Raw genomic sequence first — 17,833 nt, 5'->3', positions numbered from 1 at the left:
AGGAGTGTAATCGGAGAGTGTCGGGAGAGTGAGAGAGAGTAATCAGTCCGTGTCAGGAGAGTAAAAGGAGAGTGTCGGGAGAGTGAGAGAGAGTAATCAGTCCGTGTCAGGAGTGTAATCGGAGAGTGTCGGGAGAGTGAGAGAGAGTAATCAGTCCGTGTCAGGAGAGAAATCGGAGAGTGTAGGGAGAGTGAGAGTGAGTAATCAGTCCGTGTCAGGAGAGTAATCGGAGAGTGTCGGGGGAGTAATCAGTCTGTGTCAGGAGAGTAATCGGAGAGTGTCGGGAGGGTAATCAGTCCGTGTCAGGGGAGTAATCGGAGAGTGTCGGGAGAGTGAAGGGAGAGTAATCAGTCAGTGTCAGGAGAGTAATTGGAGAGTGTCAGGAGAGTGAGAGAGAGTAATCAGTCCGTGTCAGGAGAGTAATCGGAGAGTGTCGGGAGAGTGAGAGAGAGTAATCAGTCCGTGTCAGGAGTGTAATCGGAGAGTGTCGGAAGAGTGAGAGAGAGTAATCAGTCCGTGTCAGGAGAGTAATCGGAGAGTGTAGGGAGAGTGAGAGAGAGTAATCAGTCCGTGTCAGGAGAGTAATCGGAGAGTGTCGGGAGAGTAATCAGTCCGTGTCAGGAGAGTAATCGGAGAGTGTCGGGGGAGTAATCAGTCTGTGTCAGGAGAGTAATCGGAGACTGTAGGGAGAGTAATCAGTCCGTGTCAGGAGAGTAATCGGAGAGTGTTGGGAGAGTGAGAGAGAGTAATCAGTCCGTGTCAGGAGAGTAATCGGAGAGTGAGAGAGAGTAATCAGACCGTGTCAGGAGTGTAATCGGAGAGTGAAGGGAGAGTGAGAGAGAGTAATCAGTCAGTGTCAGGAGAGAAATCGGAGAGTGTCGGGGGAGTGAGAGAGAGTAATCAGTCAGTGTCAGGAGAGTAATCGGAGAGTGTCGGGACAGTGACAGAGAGTAATCAGTCCATGTCAGGAGAGTAAACGGAAAGTGTCGGGGGAGTGAGAGAGAGTAATCAGTCCGTGTCAGGGGAGTAATCGGAGAGTGTCGGGAGAGTGAGAGAGAGTAATCAGTCCGTGTCAGGAGTGTAATCGGAGAGTGTCGGGAGAGTAATCAGTCCGCGTCAGGAGAGTAATCGGAGAGTGTCGGGAGAGTGAGAGAGAGTAATCAGTCCGTGTCAGGAGAGTAATCGGAGAGTGTAGGGAGAGTAATCAGTGCGTGTCAGGAGAGTAATCGGAGAGTGTCGGGAGAGTGAGAGAGAGTAATCAGTCCGTGACAGGGGAGTAATCGGAGAATGTCAGGAGAGTGAGAGAGAGTAATCAGTCCGTGTCAGGAGTGTAATCGGAGAGTGTCGGGAGAGTGAGAGAGAGTAATCAGTCCGTGTCAGGGGAGTAATCGGAGAGTGTAGGGAGAGTAATCAGTCCGTGTCAGGGGAGTAATCGGAGAGTGTCGGGAGAGTGAGAGAGAGTAATCAGTCCGTGTCAGGAGTGTAATCGGAGAGTGTAGGGAGAGTAATTAGTGCGTGTCAGGAGTGTAATCGGAAAGTGTTGGGAGAGTAATCAGTCCGTGTCAGGAGAGTAATCGGAGAGTGTAGGGAGAGTAATCAGTCCGTTTCAGGAGAGTAATCGGAGAGTGTTGGGAGAGTAATCAGTCCGTGTCAGGGGAGTAATCGGAGAGTGTCGGGAGAGTGAGAGAGAGTAATCAGTCCGTGCCAGGGGAGTAATCGGAGAGTGTCGGGAGAGTAATCAGTCAGTGTCAGGGGAGTAATCGGAGAGTGTCGGGAGAGTGAGAGAGAGTAATCAGTCAGTGTCAGGGGAGTAATCGGAGTGTGTCGGGAGAGTGAGAGAGAGTAATCAGACAGTGTCAGGGGAGTAATCGGAGCATGTCGGGAGAGTGAGAGCGTAATCAGTCCGTGTCAGGGGAGTAATCGGAGAGTGTCGGGAGAGTAATCGGAAAGTGTCGGGAAAGTGAGAGAGAGTAATCAGTCCGTGTCAGGGGAGTAATCGGAGAGTGTCGGGAGAGTAATCGGAGAGTGTCGGGAGAGTAATCAGTCCGTGTCGGGGAGTAATCGGAGAGTGTCGGGGGAGTAATCAGTCCGTGTCAGGAGTGTAATCGGAGATTGTCGGGAGAGTGAGAGAGAGTAATCAGTCCGTGTCAGGAGAGTAATCGGAGAGTGTCGGGAGTGTAATCATTCCGTGTCAGGAGAGTAATCGGAGAGTGTCGGGAGTGTAATCAGTCCGTGTCAGGGGTGTCATCGGAGAGTGTCGGGAGAGTGAGAGAGAGTAATCAGTCCGTGTCAGGAGAGTAATCGGAGAGTGTAGGGTGAGTGAGAGAGAGTAATCAGTCCGTGTCAGGAGAGTAATCGGGGAGTGTCGGGGGAGTAATCAGTCCGTGTCAGGAGAGTAAGCGGAGAGTGTTGGGAGAGTGAGAGAGAGTAATCAGTCCGTGTCAGGAGAGTAATCCGAGAGTGTCGGGAGAGTAATCGGAGAGTGTAGTGAGAGTAATCAGTCAGTGTCAGGAGTGTAATCGGAGAGTGTAGGGAGAGTAATCAGTCCGTGTCAGGGGAGTAATCGGAGAGTGCCGGGAGAGTGAGAGAGAGTAATCAGTGAGTGTCAGGAGAGTAATCGGAGAGTGTCGGGAGAGTGAGAGAGAGTAATCAGTCAGTGTCAGGAGTGTAATCGGAGAGTGTAGGGAGAGTGAGAGAGAGTAATCAGTCCGTGTCAGGAGAGTAATCGGAGAGTGTCGGGAGAGTGAGAGAGAGAAATCAGTCCGTGTCAGGAGTGTAATCGGAGAGTGTCGGGAGAGTAAGCAGTCCGTGTCAGGACTGTAATCGGAGAGTGTCGGGAGAGTAATCAGTCCGTGTCAGGAGTGTAATCGGAGAGTGTCGGGAGAGTAATCAGTCCGTGTCAGGAGAGTAATCGGAGAGTGTCGGGAGAGTGAGAGTAATCAGTCAGTGTCAGGAGAGTAATCGGAGAGTGTCGGGAGAGTGAGAGAGAGTAATCAGTCCGTGTCAGGAGAGTAATCGGAGCGTGTCGGGGGAGTAATCAGTCAGTGTCAGGGGAGTAATCAGAGAGTGTCGGGGGAGTAATCAGTCCGTGTCAGGAGAGTAATCGGAGAGTGTCGGGAGAGTGAGAGAGAGTAATCAGTCCGTGTCAGGAGTGTAATCGGAGAGTGTAGGGAGAGTAATCAGTCCGTGTCAGGAGTGTAATCGGAGAGTGTCGGGAGAGTGAGAGAGAGTAATCAGTCCGTGTCAGGAGAGTAATCGGAGAGTGTCGGGAGAGTGCGAGAGAGTAATCAGTCAGTGTCAGGGGAGTAATCGGAGAGTGTCTGGAGAGTAATCAGTCCGTGTCAGGAGAGTAATCGGAGAGTGTCGGGAGAGTAATCAGTCCGTGTCAGGAGAGTAATCGGAGAGTGTCGGGAGAGTGAGAGTAATCAGTCCGTGTCAGGAGAGTAACCGGAGAGTGTCGGGAGAGTGAGAGAGAGTAATCAGTCCGTGTCAGGAAAGTAATCGGAGAGTGTCAGGGGAGTAATCAGTCCGTGTCAGGAGTGTAATCGGAGAGTGTCGGGAGAGTGAGAGAGAGTAATCAGTCCGTGTCAGGAGAGTAAAAGGAGAGTGTCGGGAGAGTGAGAGAGAGTAATCAGTCCGTGTCAGGAGTGTAATCGGAGAGTGTCGGGAGAGTGAGAGAGAGTAATCAGTCCGTGTCAGGAGAGAAATCGGAGAGTGTAGGGAGAGTGAGAGAGAGTAATCAGTCCGTGTCAGGAGAGTAATCGGAGAGTGTCGGGGGAGTAATCAGTCTGTGTCAGGAGAGTAATCGGAGAGTGTCGGGAGGGTAATCAGTCCGTGTCAGGGGAGTAATCGGAGAGTGTCGGGAGAGTGAAGGGAGAGTAATCAGTCAGTGTCAGGAGAGTAATTGGAGAGTGTCAGGAGAGTGAGAGAGAGTAATCAGTCCGTGTCAGGAGAGTAATCGGAGAGTGTCGGGAGAGTGAGAGAGAGTAATCAGTCCGTGTCAGGAGTGTAATCGGAGAGTGTCGGAAGAGTGAGAGAGAGTAATCAGTCCGTGTCAGGAGAGTAATCGGAGAGTGTAGGGAGAGTGAGAGAGAGTAATCAGTCCGTGTCAGGAGAGTAATCGGAGAGTGTCGGGAGAGTGTAGGGAGAGTAATCAGTCCGTGTCAGGACAGTAATCGGAGAGTGTCGGGGGAGTAATCAGTCTGTGTCAGGAGAGTAATCGGAGACTGTAGGGAGAGTAATCAGTCCGTGTCAGGAGAGTAATCGGAGAGTGTTGGGAGAGTGAGAGAGAGTAATCAGTCCGTGTCAGGAGAGTAATCGGAGAGTGAGAGAGTAATCAGACCGTGTCAGGAGTGTAATCGGAGAGTGAAGGGAGAGTGAGAGAGAGTAATCAGTCAGTGTCAGGAGAGTAATCGGAGAGTGTCGGGAGAGTAATCGGAGAGTGTAGGGAGAGTAATCAGTCCGTGTCAGGGGAGTAATCGGAGAGTGCCGGGAGAGTGAGAGAGAGTAATCAGTCAGTGTCAGGAGAAAAATCGGAGAGTGTCGGGACAGTGACAGAGAGTAATCAGTCCATGTCAGGAGAGTAAACGGAAAGTGTCGGGGGAGTGAGAGAGAGTAATCAGTCCGTGTCAGGGGAGTAATCGGAGAGTGTCGGGAGAGTGAGAGAGAGTAATCAGTCCGTGTCAGGAGTGTAATCGGAGAGTGTCGGGAGAGTAATCAGTCCGCGTCAGGAGAGTAATCGGAGAGTGTCGGGAGAGTGAGAGAGAGTAATCAGTCCGTGTCAGGAGAGTAATCGGAGAGTGTAGGGAGAGTAATCAGTGCGTGTCAGGAGAGTAATCGGAGAGTGTCGAGAGAGTGAGAGAGAGTAATCAGTCCGTGACAGGGGAGTAATCGGAGAATGTCAGGAGAGTGAGAGAGAGTAATCAGTCCGTGTCAGGAGTGTAATCGGAGAGTGTCGGGAGAGTGAGAGAGAGTAATCAGTCCGTGTCAGGGGAGTAATCGGAGAGTGTAGGGAGAGTAATCAGTCCGTGTCAGGGGAGTAATCGGAGAGTGTCGGGAGAGTGAGAGAGAGTAATCAGTCCGTGTCAGGAGTGTAATCGGAGAGTGTAGGGAGAGTAATCAGTGCGTGTCAGGAGTGTAATCGGAGAGTGTTGGGAGAGTAATCAGTCCGTGTCAGGAGAGTAATCGGAGAGTGTAGGGAGAGTAATCAGTCCGTTTCAGGAGAGTAATCGGAGAGTGTTGGGAGAGTAATCAGTCCGTGTCAGGGGAGTAATCGGAGAGTGTTGGGAGAGTGAGAGAGAGTAATCAGTCCGTGCCAGGGGAGTAATCGGAGAGTGTCGGGAGAGTAATCAGTCAGTGTCAGGGGAGTAATCGGAGAGTGTCGGGAGAGTGAGAGAGAGTAATCAGTCAGTGTCAGGGGAGTAATCGGAGTGTGTCGGGAGAGTGAGAGAGAGTAATCAGACAGTGTCAGGGGAGTAATCGGAGCATGTCGGGAGAGTGAGAGCGTAATCAGTCCGTGTCAGGGGAGTAATCGGAGAGTGTCGGGAGAGTAATCGGAAAGTGTCGGGAAAGTGAGAGAGAGTAATCAGTCCGTGTCAGGGGAGTAATCGGAGAGTGTCGGGAGAGTAATCGGAGAGTGTCGGGAGAGTAATCAGTCCGTGTCGGGGAGTAATCGGAGAGTGTCGGGGGAGTAATCAGTCCGTGTCAGGAGTGTAATCGGAGATTGTCGGGAGAGTGAGAGAGAGTAATCAGTCCGTGTCAGGAGAGTAATCGGAGAGTGTCGGGAGTGTAATCATTCCGTGTCAGGAGAGTAATCGGAGAGTGTCGGGAGTGTAATCAGTCCGTGTCACGGGAGTAATCGGAGAGTGTCGGGAGAGTGAGAGAGAATAATCAGTCCGTGTCAGGGGAGTAATCGGAGAGTGTCGGGGGAGTAATCAGTCATTGTCAGAAGAGTAATCGGAGAGTGAGAGAGAGTAATCAGTCCGTGTCAGGATTGTAATCGGAGAGTAAGAGAGAGTAATCAGTCCGTGTCAGGAGTGTCATCGGAGAGTGTCGGGAGAGTGTAGGGAGAGTAATCAGTCCGTGTCAGGAGAGTAATCGGAGAGTGTCGGGGGAGTAATCAGTCTGTGTCAGGAGAGTAATCGGAGACTGTAGGGAGAGTAATCAGTCCGTGTCAGGAGAGTAATCGGAGAGTGTTGGGAGAGTGAGAGAGAGTAATCAGTCCGTGTCAGGAGAGTAATCGGAGAGTGAGAGAGAGTAATCAGACCGTGTCAGGAGTGTAATCGGAGAGTGAAGGGAGAGTGAGAGAGAGTAATCAGTCAGTGTCAGGAGAGTAATCGGAGAGTGTCGGGAGAGTAATCGGAGAGTGTAGGGAGAGTAATCAGTCCGTGTCAGGGGAGTAATCGGAGAGTGCCGGTAGAGTGAGACAGAGTAATCAGTCAGTGTCAGGAGAGAAATCGGAGAGTGTCGGGACAGTGACAGAGAGTAATCAGTCCATGTCAGGAGAGTAAACGGAAAGTGTCGGGGGAGTGAGAGAGAGTAATCAGTCCGTGTCAGGGGAGTAATCGGAGAGTGTCGGGAGAGTGAGAGAGAGTAATCAGTCCGTGTCAGGAGAGTAATCGGAGAGAGTAGGGAGAGTAATCAGTGCGTGTCAGGAGAGTAATCGGAGAGTGTCGGGAGAGTGAGAGAGAGTAATCAGTCTGTGACAGGGGAGTAATCGGAGAGTGTCAGGAGAGTGAGAGAGAGTAATCAGTCCGTGTCAGGAGTGTAATCGGAGAGTGTAGGGAGAGTGAGAGAGGGTAATCAGTCCGTGTCAGGGGAGTAATCGGAGAGTGTAGGGAGAGTAATCAGTCCGTGTCAGGGGAGTAATCGGAGAGTGTCGGGAGAGTGAGAGAGAGTAATCAGTCCGTGTCAGGAGTGTAATCGGAGAGTGTAGGGAGAGTAATCAGTGCGTGTAAGGAGTGTAATCGGAGAGTGTTGGGAGAGTAATCAGTCCGTGTCAGGAGAGTAATCGGAGAGTGTTGGGAGAGTAATCAGTCCGTGTCAGGGGAGTAATCGGAGAGTGTCGGGAGAGTGAGAGAGAGTAATCAGTCCGTGCCAGGGGAGTAATCGGAGAGTGTCGGGAGAGTAATCAGTCAGTGCCAGGGGAGTAATCGGAGAGTGTCGGGAGAGTGAGAGAGAGTAATCAGTCAGTGTCAGGGGAGTAATCGGAGTGTGTCGGGAGAGTGAGAGAGAGTAATCAGACAGTGTCAGGGGAGTAATCGGAGCATGTCGGGAGAGTGAGAGAGTAATCAGTCCGTGTCAGGGGAGTAATCGGAGAGTGTCGGGAGAGTAATCGGAAAGTGTCGGGAAAGTGAGAGAGAGTAATCAGTCCCTGTCAGGGGAGTAATCGGAGAGTGTCGGGAGAGTAATCGGAGAGTGTCGGGAGAGTAATCAGTCCGTGTCGGGGAGTAATCGGAGAGTGTCGGGGGAGTGTCGGGGGAGTAATCAGTCCGTGTCAGGAGTGTAATCGGAGATTGTCGGGAGAGTGAGAGAGAGTAATCAGTCCGTGTCAGGAGAGTAATCGGAGAGTGTCGGGAGTGTAATCATTCCGGGTCAGGAGAGTAATCTGAGAGTGTCGGGAGTGTAATCAGTCCGTGTCAGGGGAGTAATCGGAGAGTGTCGGGAGAGTGAGAGAGAGTAATCAGTCCGTGTCAGGAGTGTAATCGGAGAGTGTCGGGAGAGTAATCAGTCCGTGTCAGGAGAGTAATCGGAGAGTGTCGGGAGTGTAATCAGTCCGTGTCAGGAGAGTAATCGGAGAGTGTCAGGAGAGTGAGAGAGTGTAATCAGTCAGTGTCAGGAGTGTAATCGGAGAGTGTAGGGAGAGTAATCAGTCCGTGTCAGGAGCGTAATCGGAGAGTGTCGGGAGAGTGAGAGAGAGTAATCAGTCCGTGTCAGGGGAGTAATCGGAGAGTGTCGGGGGAGTAATCAGTCAGTGTCAGGAGAGTAGTCGGAGAGTGAGAGAGAGTAATCAGTCCGTGTCAGGATTGTAATCGGAGAGTGAGAGAGAGTAATCAGTCCGTGTCAGGAGTGTAATCGGAGAGTGTCGGGAGAGTGAGAGAGAGTAATCAGTCAGTGTCTGGAGAGTAATCGGAGAGTGAGAGAGATTAATCAGTCCGTGTCAGGAGTGTAATCGGAGAGTGTAGGGAGAGTAATCAGTCCGTGTCAGGAGTGTAATCGGAGAGTGTCGGGAGAGTAAGGGAGAGTAATCAGTCCGTGTCAGGGGAGTAATCGGAGAGTGTCGGGAGAGTGAGAGAGAGTAATTAGTCCGTGTCATGGGAGTAATCGGAGAATGTCAGGGGAGTAATCAGTCAGTGTCAGGGGAGTAATCGGAGAGTGTCGGGAGAGTATTCAGTCTGTGTCAGGAGAGTAATCGTAGAGTGTCGGGAGAGTGAGAGAGAGTAATCAGTCCGTGTCAGGAGAGTAATCGGAGAGTGTCAGGAGAGTATTCAGTCTGTGTCAGGAGAGTAATCGGAGAGTGTCGGGAGAGTGAGAGAGAGTAATCAGTCCGTGTCAGGTGTGTAATCGGAGAGTGTCGGCGGAGTAATCAGACAGTGTCAGGAGTATAATCGGAGAATGTCGGGAGAATGAGAGAGAGTAATCAGTCCGTGTCGGGGGGTAATCGGAGAGTGTCGGGGGAGTAATCAGTCAGTGTCAGGAGTGTAATCGGAGAGGGTCGGGAGTGTGAGAGAGAGTAATCAGTCCGTGTCAGGAGAGTAATCGGAGAGTGTCGGGAGAGTAATCAGTCCGTGTCAGGAGTGTAATCGGAGAGTGTCGGGAGAGTGAGAGAGAGTAATCAGTCCGTGTCAGGGGAGGAATCGGAGAGTGTCGGGGGAGTAATCAGACAGTGTCAGGAGTGTAATCGGAGTGTGTCGGGAGAGTGAGAGAGAGAGTAATCAGTCCGTGTCAGGAGAGTAATCGGAGAGTGTCGGGAGAGTGAGAGAGAGTAATCAGTCCGTGTCAGGGGAGTAATCGGAGAGTGTCAGGAGAGTGAGAGAGAGTAATCAGTCCGTGTCAGGAGTGTAATCGGAGAGTGTCGGGAGAGTGAGAGATAGTAAACAGTCCGTGTCAGGGGAGTAATCGGAGAGTGTAGGGAGAGTAATCAGTCCGTGTCAGGAGAGTAATCGGAGAGTGTCGGGAGAGTGAGAGAGAGTAATCAGTCCGTGTCAGGAGTGTAATCGGAGAGTGTAGGGAGAGTAATCAGTCAGTGTCAGGGGAGTAATCGGAGAGTGTCAGGAGAGTGAGAGAGAGTAATCAGTCAGTGTCAGGGGAGTAATCGGAGTGTGTCGGGAGAGTGAGAGAGAGTAATCAGACAGTGTCGGGGAGTAATCGGAGCGTGTCGGGAGAGTGAGAGAGAGTAATCAGTCCGTGTCAGGGGAGTAATCGGAGAGTGTCGGGAGAGTAATCGGAGAGTGTCGGGAGAGTGTAGGGAGAGTAATCAGTCCGTGTCAGGGGAGTAATCGGAGAGTGTCGGGAAAGTGAGAGAGAGGAATCAGTCCGTGTCAGGGGAGTAATCGGAGAGTGTCGGGAGAGTAATCGGAACGTGTCGGGAAAGTGAGAGAGAGTAATCAGTCCGTGTCAGGGGAGTAATCGGAGAGTGTCGGGAGAGTAATCGGAGAGTGTCGGGAGAGTAATCAGTCCGTGTCGGGGAGTAATCGGAGAGAGTCGGGGGAGTGTCGGGGGAGTAATCAGTCCGTGTCAGGAGTGTAATCGGAGATTGTCGGGAGAGTGAGAGAGAGTAATCAGTCCGTGTCAGGAGAGTAATCGGAGAGTGTCGGGAGTGTAATCATTCCGTGTCAGGAGAGTAATCGGAGAGTGTCGGGAGTGTAATCAGTCCGTGTCAGGGGAGTAATCGGAGAGTGTCGGGAGAGTGAGAGAGAGTAATCAGTCCGTGTCAGGAGTGTAATCGGAGAGTGTCGGGAGAGTAATCAGTCCGTGTCAGGAGAGTAATCGGAGAGTGTCGGGAGTGTAATCAGTCCGTGTCAGGAGAGTAATCGGAGAGTGTCAGGAGAGTGAGAGAGAGTAATCAGTCAGTGTCAGGAGTGTAATCGGAGAGTGTAGGGAGAGTAATCAGTCCGTGTCAGGAGCGTAATCGGAGAGTGTCGGGAGAGTGAGAGAGAGTAATCAGTCCGTGTCAGGGGAGTAATCGGAGAGTGTCGGGGGAGTAATCAGTTAGTGTCAGGAGAGTAATCGGAGAGTGAGAGAGAGTAATCAGTCCGTGTCAGCATTGTAATCGGAGAGTGAGAGAGAGTAATCAGTCCGTGTCAGGAGAGTAATCGGAGAGTGAGAGAGATGAATCAGTCCGTGTCAGGAGTGTAATCGGAGAGTGTAGGGAGAGTAATCAGTCCGTGTCAGGAGTGTAATCGGAGAGTGTCGAGAGAGTAAGGGAGAGTAATCAGTCCGTGTCAGGGGAGTATTCGGAGAGTGTCGGGAGAGTGAGAGAGAGTAATTAGTCCGTGTCATGGGAGTAATCGGAGAATGTCGGGGGAGTAATCAGTCAGTGTCAGGGGAGTAATCGGAGAGTGTCGGGAGAGTATTCAGTCTGTGTCAGGAGAGTAATCGGAGAGTGTCGGGAGAGTGAGAGAGAGTAATCAGTCCGTGTCAGGAGAGTAATCGGAGAGTGTCAGGAGAGTATTCAGTCTGTGTCAGGAGAGTAATCGGAGAGTGTCGGGAGAGTGAGAGAGAGTAATCAGTCCGTGTCAGGTGTGTAATCAGAGAGTGTCGGCGGAGTAATCAGACAGTGTCAGGAGTATAATCGGAGAATGTCGGGAGAATGAGAGAGAGTAATCAGTCCGTGTCGGGGGGTAATCGGAGAGTGTCGGGGGAGTAATCAGTCAGTGTCAGGAGTGTAATCGGAGAGGGTCGGGAGTGTGAGAGAGAGTAATCAGTCCGTGTCAGGAGAGTAATCGGAGAGTGTCGGGAGAGTAATCAGTCCGTGTCAGGAGTGTAATCGGAGAGTGTCGGGAGAGTGAGAGAGAGTAATCAGTCCGTGTCAGGGGAGGAATCGGAGAGTGTCGGGGGAGTAATCAGACAGTGTCAGGAGTGTAATCGGAGTGTGTCGGGAGAGTGAGAGAGAGAGTAATCACTCCGTGTCAGGAGAGTAATCGGAGAGTGTCGGGAGAGTGAGAGAGAGTAATCAGTCCGTGTCAGGGGAGTAATCGGAGAGTGTCAGGAGAGTGAGGGAGAGTAATCAGTCCGTGTCAGGAGTGTAATCGGAGAGTGTCGGGAGAGTGAGAGAGAGTAAACAGTCCGTGTCAGCGGAGTAATCGGAGAGTGTAGGGAAAGTAATCAGTCCGTGTCAGGGGAGTAATCGGAGAGTGTCGGGAGAGTGAGAGAGAGTAATCAGTCCGTGTCAGGAGTGTAATCGGAGAGTGTACGGAGAGTAATCAGTGCGTGTCAGGAGTGTAATCGGAGAGTGAAGGGAGAGTGAGAGAGAGTAATCAGTCCGTGTCAGCAGAGTAATCGGAGAGTGTGGGGAGAGTAATCAGTCCGTGTCAGGAGAGTAATCAGAGAGAGTGTTGGGAGAGTAATCAGTCAGTGTCAGGGGAGTAATCGGAGAGTGTCGGGAGAGTGAGAGAGAGTAATCAGTCCGTGCCAGGGGAGTAATCGGAGAGTGTAGGGAGAGTAATCAGTCAGTGTCAGGGGAGTAATTGGAGAGTGTCAGGAGAGTGAGAGAGAGTAATCAGTCAGTGTCAGGGGAGTAATCGGAGTGTGTCGGGAGAGTGAGAGAGAGTAATCAGACAGTGTCGGGGAGTAATCGGAGCGTGTCGGGAGAGTGAGAGAGAGTAATCAGTCCGTGTCAGGGGAGTAATCGGAGAGTGTCGGGAGAGTAATCGGAGAGTGTCGGGAGAGTGTAGGGAGAGTAATCAGTCCGTGTCAGGGGAGTAATCGGAGAGTGTCGGGAAAGTGAGAGAGAGTAATCAGTCCGTGTCAGGGGAGTAATCGGAGAGTGTCGGGAGAGTAATCGGAGAGTGTCGGGAGAGTAATCAGTCCGTGTCGGGGAGTAATCGGAGTGTCGGGAGAGTGTCGGGGGAGTAATCAGTCCGTGTCAGGAGTGTAATCAGAGATGGTCGGGAGAGTGAGAGAGAGTAATCAGTCCGTGTCAGGAGAGTAATTGGAGAGTGTCGGGGGAGTAATCAGTCCGTGTCAGGAGAGTAATCGGAGAGTGTCGGGAGAGTAATCAGTCCGTGTCAGGAGTGTAATCGGAGAGCGTCGGGAGAGTAATCAGTCCGTGTCAGGAGAGTAATCGGAGAGTGTCGGGAGAGTGAGAGTGAGTAATCAGTCAGTGTCAGGGGAGTATTCGGAGAGTGTCGGGAGAGTGAGAGAGAGTAATCAGTCCATGTCAGGAGAGTAATCGGAGGTTGTCGGGAGAATGAGAGAGAGTAATCAGTCCGTGTCAGGGGAGTAATCGGACAGTGTCGGGGGAGTAATCAGTCAGTGTCAGGGGAATAATCGGAGAGTGTCGGGAGAGTGAGAGAGAGTAATCAGTCCGTGTCAGGAGAGTAATCGGAGAGTGTCGGGAGAGTAATCAGAGACTGTCGGGAGAGTCAGAGAGAGTAATCAGTCCGTGTCAGGGGAGTTATCGGAGAGTGTCGGGAGAGTGAGAGAGAGTAATCAGTCCGTGTAAGGAGAGTAATCGGAGAGTGTCGGGAGAGTGAGAGAGAGTAATCAGTCCGTGTCAGGGGAGTAATCGGAGAGTGTCGGGGGAGTAATCAGTCAGTGTCAGGTGAGTAATTGGAGAGTGTCGGGAGAGTGAGAGAGAGCAATCAGTCCGTGTCAGGAGAGTAATCGGAGAGTGTCGGGAGAGTGAGAGAGAGTAATCAGTCCGTGTCAGGGGAGTAATAGGAGAGTGTCGGGAGAGTGAGAGAGAGTAATCAGTCCGGATCAGGAGAGTAATCGGAGAGTGTCGGGAGAGTGTAGGGAGAGTAATCAGTCTGTGTCAGGAGTGTAATCGGAGAGTGTCGGGAGAGTGAGATAGAGTAATCAGTCCGTGTCAGGAGAGTAATCGGAGAGTGTCGGGAGAGTAAGCGGAGAGTGTCGGGAGAGTAATCAGAGAGTGTCGGGAGAGTGAGAGAGAGTAATGAGACCGTGTCAGGGGAGTAATCGGAGAGTGTAGGGAGAGTAATCAGTCCGTGTCAGGGGAGTAATCGGTGAGTTTCGGGAGAGTGAGGGAGACTAATCAGACCGTGTCAGGGGAGTAATCGGAGAGTGTCGGGAGAGTGAGAGAGAGTAATCAGTCCGTGTCAGGAGAGTAATCGGAGAGTGTCGGGAGAGTGAGAGTGAGTAATCAGTCCGTGTCAGGAGAGTAATCGGAGAGTGTAGGGAGAGTGAGAGAGAGTAATCAGTCCGTGTCAGGAGAGTAATCGGAGAGTGTCGGGAGAGTGTAGGGAGAGTAATCAGTCCGTGTCAGGAGAGTAATCGGAGAGTGTCGGGGGAGTAATCAGTCTGTGTCAGGAGAGTAATCGGAGACTGTAGGGAGAGTAATCAGTCCGTGTCAGGAGAGTAATCAGTCCGTGTCAGGAGTGTAATCGGAGAGTGAAGGGAGAGTGAGAGAGAGTAATCAGTCAGTGTCAGGAGAGGAATCGGAGAGTGTCGGGAGAGTAATCGGAGAGTGTAGGGAGAGTAATCAGTCCGTGTCAGGGGAGTAATCGGAGAGTGCCGGGAGAGTGAGAGAGAGTAATCAGTCAGTGTCAGGAGAGAAATCGGAGAGTGTCGGGACAGTGACGGAGAGTAATCAGTCCATGTCAGGAGAGTAAACGGAAAGTGTCGGGGGAGTGAGAGAGAGTAATCAGTCCGTGTCAGGGGAGTAATCGGAGAGTGTCGGGAGAGTGAGAGAGAGTAATCAGTCCGTGTCAGGAGTGTAATCGGAGAGTGTCGGGAGAGTAATCAGTCCGTGTCAGGAGAGTAATCGGAGAGTGTAGGGAGAGTAATCAGTGCGTGTCAGGAGAGTAATCGGAGAGTGTCGGGAGAGTGAGAGAGAGTAATCAGTCCGTGACAGGGGAGTAATCGGAGAGTGTCAGGAGAGTGAGAGAGAGTAATCAGTCCGTGTCAGGAGTGTAATCGGAGAGTGTCGGGAGAGTGAGAGAGAGTAATCAGTCCGTGTCAGGGGAGTAATCGGAGAGTGTAGGGAGAGTAATCAGTCCGTGTCAGGGGAGTAATCGGAGAGTGTCGGGAGAGTGAGAGAGAGTAATCAGTCCGTGTCAGGAGTGTAATCGGAGAGCGTAGGGAGAGTAATCAGTGCGTGTCAGGAGTGTAATCGGAGAGTGTTGGGAGAGTAATCAGTCCGTGTCAGGAGAGTAATCGGAGAGTGTAGGGAGAGTAATCAGTCCGTGTCAGGAGAGTAATCGGAGAGTGTTGGGAGAGTAATCAGTCCGTGTCAGGGGAGTAATCGGAGAGTGTCGGGAGAGTGAGAGAGAGTAATCAGTCCGTGCCAGGGGAGTAATCGGAGAGTGTCGGGAGAGTAATCAGTCAGTGTCAGGGGAGTAATCGGAGAGTGTCGGGAGAGTGAGAGAGAGTAATCAGTCAGTGTCAGGGGAGTAATCGGAGTGTGTCGGGAGAGTGAGAGAGAGTAATCAGACAGTGTCAGGGGAGTAATCGGAGAGTGTCGGGAGAGTAATCGGAGAGTGTCGGGAGAGTAATCAGTCCGTGTCGGGGAGTAATCGGAGAGTGTCGGGGGAGTGTCGGGGGAGTAATCAGTCCGTGTCAGGAGTGTAATCGGAGATTGTCGGGAGAGTGAGAGAGAGTAATCAGTCCGTGTCAGGAGAGTAATCGGAGAGTGTCGGGAGTGTAATCATTCCGTGTCAGGAGAGTAATCGGAGAGTGTCGGGAGTGTAATCAGTCCGTGTCAGGGGAGTAATCGGAGAGTGTTGGGAGAGTGAGAGAGAGTAATCAGTCCGTGTCAGGAGTGTAATCGGAGAGTGTCGGGAGAGTAATCAGTCCGTGTCAGGAGTGTAATCGGAGAGTGTCGGGAGAGTGAGAGAGAGTAATCAGTCCGTGTCAGGAGTGTAATCGGAGAGTGTCGGGAGAGTAATCAGTCCGTGTCAGGAGAGTAATCGGAGAGTGTCGGGAGTGTAATCAGTTCGTGTCAGGAGAGTAATCGGAGAGTGTCAGGAGAGTGAGAGAGAGTAATCAGTCAGTGTCAGGAGTGTAATCGGAGAGTGTCGGGAGAGTAATCAGTCCGTGTCAGGAGCGTAATCGGAGAGTGTCGGGAGAGTGAGAGAGAGTAATCAGTCCGTGTCAGGGGAGTAATCGCAGAGTGTCGGGGGAGTAATCAGTCAGTGTCAGGAGAGTAATCGGAGAGTGAGAGAGAGTAATCAGTCCGTGTCAGGATTGTAATCGGAGAGTGAGAGAGAGTAATCAGTCCGTGTCAGGAGTGTAATCGGAGAGCGTCGGGAGAGTGTAGGGAGAGTAATCAGTCCGTGTCAGGAGAGTAATCGGAGAGTGTCGGGGGAGTAATCAGTCTGTGTCAGGAGAGTAATCGGAGACTGTAGGGAGAGTAATCAGTCCGTGTCAGGAGAGTAATCGGAGAGTGTTGGGAGAGTGAGAGAGAGTAATCAGTCCGTGTCAGGAGAGTAATCGGAGAGTGAGAGAGAGTAATCAGACCGTGTCAGGAGTGTAATCGGAGAGTGAAGGGAGAGTGAGAGAGAGTAATCAGTCAGTGTCAGGAGAGTAATCGGAGAGTGTCGGGAGAGTAATCGGAGAGTGTAGGGAGAGTAATCAGTCCGTGTCAGGGGAGTAATCGGAGAGTGCCGGTAGAGTGAGAGAGAGTAATCAGTCAGTGTCAGGAGAGAAATCGGAGAGTGTCGGGACAGTGACAGAGAGTAATCAGTCCATGTCAGGAGAGTAAACGGAAAGTGTCGGGGGAGTGAGAGAGAGTAATCAGTCCGTGTCAGGGGAGTAATCGGAGAGTGTCGGGAGAGTGAGAGAGAGTAATCAGTCCGTGTCAGGAGTGTAATCGGAGAGTGTCGGGAGAGTAATCAGTCCGCGTCAGGAGAGTAATCGGAGAGTGTCGGGAGAGTGAGAGAGAGTAATCAGTCCGTGTCAGGAGAGTAATCGGAGAGTGTAGGGAGAGTAATCAGTGCGTGTCAGGAGAGTAATCGGAGAATGTCGGGAGAGTGAGAGAGAGTAATCAGTCCGTGACAGGGGAGTAATCGGAGAGTGTCAGGAGAGTGAGAGAGAGTAATCAGTCCGTGTCAGGAGTGTAATCGGAGAGTGTAGGGAGAGTGAGAGAGAGTAATCAGTCCGTGTCAGGGGAGTAATCGGAGAGTGTAGGGAGAGTAATCAGTCCGTGTCAGGGGAGTAATCGGAGAGTGTCGGGAGAGTGAGAGAGAGTAATCAGTCCGTGTCAGGAGTGTAATCGGAGAGTGTAGGGAGAGTAATCAGTGCGTGTCAGGAGTGTAATCGGAGAGTGTTGGGAGAGTAATCAGTCCGTGTCAGGAGAGTAATCGGAGAGTGTAGGGAGAGTAATCAGTCCGTGTCAGGAGAGTAATCGGAGAGTGTTGGGAGAGTAATCAGTCCGTGTCAGGGGAGTAATCGGAGAGTGTCGGGAGAGTGAGAGAGAGTAATCAGTCCGTGCCAGGGGAGTAATCGGAGAGTGTCGGGAGAGTAATCAGTCAGTGTCAGGGGAGTAATCGGAGAGTGTCAGGAGAGTGAGAGAGAGTAATCAGTCAGTGTCAGGGGAGTAATCGGAGTGTGTCGGGAGAGTGAGAGAGAGTAATCAGACAGTGTCAGGGGAGTAATCGGAGCATGTCGGGAGAGTGAGAGAGTAATCAGTCCGTGTCAGGGGAGTAATCGGAGAGTGTCGGGAGAGTAATCGGAAAGTGTCGGGAAAGTGAGAGAGAGTAATCAGTCCGTGGCAGGGGAGTAATCGGAGAGTGTCGGGAGAGTAATCGGAGAGTGTCGGGAGAGTAATCAGTCCGTGTCGGGGAGTAATCGGAGAGTGTCGGGGGAGTGTCGGGGGAGTAATCAGTCCGTGTCAGGAGTGTAATCGGAGATTGTCGGGAGAGTGAGAGAGAGTAATCAGTCCGTGTCAGGAGAGTAATCGGAGAGTGTCGGGAGTGTAATCATTCCGTGTCAGGAGAGTAATCGGAGAGTGTCGGGAGTGTAATCAGTCCGTGTCAGGGGAGTAATCGGAGAGTGTCGGGAGAGTGAGAGAGAGTAATCAGTCCGTGTCAGGAGTGTAATCGGAGAGTGTCGGGAGAGTAATCAGTCCGTGTCAGGAGAGTAATCGGAGAGTGTCGGGAGTGTAATCAGTCCGTGTCAGGAGAGTAATCGGAGAGTGTCAGGAGAGTGAGAGAGAGTAATCAGTCAGTGTCAGGAGTGTAATCGGAGAGTGTAGGGAGAGTAATCAGTCCGTGTCAGGAGCGTAATCGGAGAGTGTCGGGAGAGTGAGAGAGAGTAATCAGTCCGTGTCAGGGGAGTAATCGGAGAGTGTCGGGGGAGTAATCAGTCAGTGTCAGGAGAGTAATCGGAGAGTGAGAGAGAGTAATCAGTCCGTGTCAGGATTGTAATCGGAGAGTGAGAGAGAGTAATCAGTCCGTGTCAGGAGTGTAATCGGAGAGTGTCGGGAGAGTGAGAGAGAGTAATCAGTCAGTGTCTGGAGAGTAATCGGAGAGTGAGAGAGATTAATCAGTCCGTGTCAGGAGTGTAATCGGAGAGTGTAGGGAGAGTAATCAGTCCGTGTCAGGAGTGTAATCGGAGAGTGTCGGGAGAGTAAGGGAGAGTAATCAGTCCGTGTCAGGGGAGTAATCGGAGAGTGTCGGGAGAGTGAGAGAGAGTAATTAGTCCGTGTCATGGG

Source organism: Scyliorhinus torazame, chromosome 16 (genome assembly GCF_047496885.1).
Source record: "Scyliorhinus torazame isolate Kashiwa2021f chromosome 16, sScyTor2.1, whole genome shotgun sequence".
NCBI classification, from domain to species: Eukaryota; Metazoa; Chordata; class Chondrichthyes; order Carcharhiniformes; family Scyliorhinidae; genus Scyliorhinus; species Scyliorhinus torazame.
Note: the sequence above shows the minus strand (reverse complement) of the source record.